The following is a 4,549-nucleotide window of genomic DNA, read 5'->3' on the forward strand; positions in this document are numbered from 1 at the left end:
CCTCCTGAACCGTGGTGCCTCCTCAGTGCCTTCTCCAGGGAACATCCAGGGCAGAAATGCTGGACACAGAAACACTTTGCTCAAGTGAGCTTCGTGAGGCAGACTTTGCTCCTTAATCCAAATCATCTATGCGTGTGTCTCAATCTGGATCCAAACTACATGCACGCTTGCTGAACTTTAAAAATCTTACCTGCTGTTTTACATATTCTGAAACTTAAAGTGCTGTGGAAAGCCCATTTGAAAAGACCCTTAATTAAATAGAAACCTTATTGTTCTCAACCTTGCCAAGGTCAGCAGGAGATACATTTTAAAGCTCAAGCTTTAAAGCTTTTTGGGGTTTTTTTAAAGGTTTTTTTAAACCCTTTTTAAAGGGTTTTGGGGTTTGGTTGGGGTTTTTTTGAGTGGCTAACCTTACTGCTTAGCATTTACGGTTGCTTCAGAAAATTCTGTGTTAAGGTTTTTATTATAATGAAACAGGGATTATATCATTCCTGAAAGAGTTGAGATTCAATGCTCCAAAGTCTCTATCTATACGGTAGATATTGCACGGGCAGCCACATGGGTATTCCCTGAACATGTTAATTTCCAAGAGTGCGACTTTAGACAACAATAAATTCTAACTCCTGAAAATATGGCCAAACCAATTTATTTTGTGATCAACAAGCTACATGTAATCAAGAGTCTGTAAATCAGATTTTATAAAGTGACACCAGCCAACTGGTTCCCATACCAGGGGACACCAGCTGATCTTTAATAATACAAGCAATATAAATGAGGAAAAAAGAAAAGGTGGCATACTTGAGATAAGACACTAATTAAGAGCTCATCTTTGGAATTAGCAGTGAGCTTTCTTTAGAAGGATCTCATTACCATGCACTTTATCGGTCACCTCCAATGTTTCAAATTCAATATTAACATTTAAAACACAGAAGCTATGCACAGTTTTCAAGTAAACTTTGTTAAATATTAGCTAGATCATTACGAAGTCTTTCTATACTGCCGCAGGTTTGCGCAGGCTCACCTGCAGCTCTGTCAGCAAGTACGGCACAAAGTTCGGCAGCAAGGAGGGATTAAAAAGCCAGCAGCCCGCTCCTCATGCACAGAGGACGTGCCACATTCCAGCGCTGTCAAGGCACCATGGAGGAGCAGGAAGCAAAAAGGATGCCAACAGGAGACGAGGTGAAAAAACAGAAGGAAAAGCTGCAACTGTGGAGCACAGGGGGGAGTCAAGAAAATGGCGAGTGCTGATAGGAAAGCAAATTCACATTTCGTTCTAGAAATGCTAAATGAAAATCCAGTGCAACTATAGAAAAGTTGCACTAGGCCTACTTGCATGAGCAAATAGTCCCCAAATACGAGCATTCACTCCCCAAACTTTATTTAGGAGCGCCAGAATTTTAGCATTAGGGAAAAAAAGGAGTATCACAAAATGGCAATATTGTAAAAAGGGGAACATCTTCCGACATTTTAGGTCTGCAGCACAAGGCTAAACCGATGAGTCAACTTGCTTTGAAAACCAGCAGAAATTAGATTCTTAAAGTTTTGACTGCAGCTCAGACATGAAAGCTAGTTCATTAAAAACATACCCAAGTACTAAAGCAACCAGTTTAAGAAACACCGCAAGTAGATGCCTTTTAATCTTATGGCTCAATTAAATGTTCAGAGAAAGACAGCTACTTTAAATGTAACCTCAGTGAAATTCAACTTATTATTTCCCTTTTCTTACCAAAGGAGTAGAGATCCTGAACAGAAAGAAAGAAGAAAACCACCGAAGAACATTAGGCAAAAAGACCATAAAATGGCAGTTTTGATTATCACTTGCTCATGTTACAACGGTACTGCAGGCGACCGTTGCCACTCCTGCCGAATATTATTTTGGGGGGCTTTTTGGTTTTGTTTGGTTTTGGTTTGGGGTTTGTTTTGTTTTTTTTTTTTACACTTTACCTATTTCTCTGAAGCAGTCACCCAAGACCTCTTGTTTACTGCAGCATGTGCACTAGCCATCGACTAGTGCACCTCTTGTTTTTCCTGCTGGAGTAGCACTATAGACTCAGCATTACAAATGGGAGCGCTATTGTTAAAGAATCAATTGGACAATGAAAGAGCTAAGGACACTTGTCTTACAGAAAATTACTGTCAAATGCTGCCAGACCCAGCTTTCCCTCTTTCTGGGCCACCAGCCAGATACTAATCATTTCAGGTCCCTACTAATTTTTAGTCGTGTAACACGCTGCGTGATACAAAAGGGGCAGCTTCATCCAGGCGGTGCTTTAGGATACTTTTATTGATTATTAAAAAAGAAGAAACTGCTACTATCCCAAATGTAGACAGCGACATCATTACCTGCTGAAAAGTTAAAGGACTTCCCGAGGCACCACCTGAAGGGACATGTGCCAGTATCTCCTTATTAAAGCAAGTCTTCTCACCTTTTTAGAGCACAATGTCAAAAGCCATTCCACAAGCTGGGCAGACAAAATAATCGTGGAAGTTACGCCTTATCTTGGTAAGAAGGGATCCGCTTTTTAAAAAAGGTACAAGAGCACCTGGATAATCAAGATGCCTTTGACCTCAATTATATTTATTGATCACCGACTGTATCAGAAGAGTTAGCGGTTCACTGAAGTGAAAACAATGCCTTTAAATAAACAGAGTGCAATATTCCACCCAGATTTCACAACTATGCCAAAGAACATCTTAGTAGGGCAAGGTGCCTCTACAGATATATTAAATATTGTTAAGGCTTGTTACAACTGGTCAAGTTTAGAAGCACATAACGTCCTTAAAAACCTTTCTTGCTTGGCCAGCTCTAACTAGGAGAACCATTAACTACTGGCAACCAGTAGTTGAGCCAAAAGGCTCAAGTTCCTAATAGTAAAAAAAAAAAAAAACCACCAAACAACCACACAACCCCAAAACCCCACACCTTTTGTGTCTGAGGTGCTGCATTCCCCTGAAGCCAACAAGTGCCATGTGGAAGAACCGGACGATCACGCTCCTGTAGGCACACTGATCCTCTTCAACTATCTGGGAAGCTGTGAGGTATTTGCCTTTGCAACATTAAAATTTTGCTTTAAGGTATAATATATTAGCTAAAACTTTGCATCATAACAGCACTATCATGCATCCTTTTTGCAATTCTCAAAACGGGCAGAAGCAGAAGAGCCCACGGATGCTTAAAGCTATCTGCAACTACAACATAAGCACATCTTATTTGTGTTCTCATGACTTTGCCTTACAATAAAGTGCCCAAAACCTCTTTCATTACAAGAGATCTTCCACAATCTCATGTGCAAGGTCTGCAGCAGCTGACCTGTATGCTGTATTTTGAAAGACACAGTACGTGTGATCCTAGAACGTACTGTCCTCATTATCCGAGTACTCACCCGCACTCATTCCAGCCCTTACAAAAAAACATGGCTATTATTTTAATTTTCCCATTCCCAGAGAGCATGTTGATGAGGTTTTCCCCTCTTCACACTGTTCAAGTGGGTGTGAATTCCAGAAGGCAAAATGAAGAGGCCACGTCTCTTTGCATTAAGTCCCATGAAGGAGGGTGACTGCTCCCATACTAACATACCTCCAGCACAAAAATCACTTAGCTGAAGCTTTCCTAGCAAAAATAATTTCATCTTGTTACACCTGCTACAGTGCCCACTTAGAGCACGTAGTGATCCTTCACGTAAATAGGTTTGCAGGTGGCTGTTACTTCGCTGATTCCAGAAACACTGGGAAACCTGCTGTTTGCCGGTACGGAAGCAGTTTCAGAGCTTGGTTTGAGAAGGCTGATGCACCTTAAGCTCCCAGTGAAAAGCTAAAGAATAAGAAAGTATTCTGAGTTGAGTTTAGCTTTATGGACACCCGACTAAGCGTCCCAGCCTTACCGCGAGCGCCTTCATGTTGTTTCTGTTATACCTTGATGTCTCAGGTACAGACACAAATGCACACAAAACACCTTGACGGAGCAAAAGAGCACCCACGCCCGAGCAGGGACAGCCCAGCACCTGACCGGGCCACTTCGGCATTCTCCCTAGGTATATATTCAGACGAGCTGCCTGAGCGGTGCCTCATTCAGTACCGGGAGCCGACCTCTGAAAATATTCACACCCCTCTCACCTAGCAGAAGCTAGGTTGCATGACATGATTAAACACGATTCCTTATTATTCTCCAAGCCTATCCAGATACCGTACACAAACCACGTCGCCCCTCGCCAGGCAACACCCCCACTGCGCTTGCTGAGGCGAAGGAGGCAGCTTCGCCTCCCCTCGAAGAAACACTCCGGCCCTACCAGGACGGGGAGGCCTCAGTTAGCCCAGCTGCTCCTTCTGGAGTTTGGTTCACCTTGAACTGGGGCTCGCAGCGCTGGAATCCCACCGGGTCCCAGAGGGCTCTTCTGCATACTCCTGCAAGCCACAGCCCACGTTCCTGCATTTTCCTGAGCAGGCTCCGAGGGAAATCCCAAACCTCCCAACTTGGGCTGAGCACGCCCGGGCACCGACGGCGCGGGGCGAGGCCGGCTGGCCCCGGCTCCCTCCCCAGCCCGCCCGAGCA

This window comes from Pygoscelis adeliae, unplaced genomic scaffold (assembly GCF_000699105.1).
Source record: "Pygoscelis adeliae isolate BGI_AS28 unplaced genomic scaffold, ASM69910v1 Scaffold13, whole genome shotgun sequence".
Lineage (NCBI taxonomy): Eukaryota > Metazoa > Chordata > Aves > Sphenisciformes > Spheniscidae > Pygoscelis > Pygoscelis adeliae.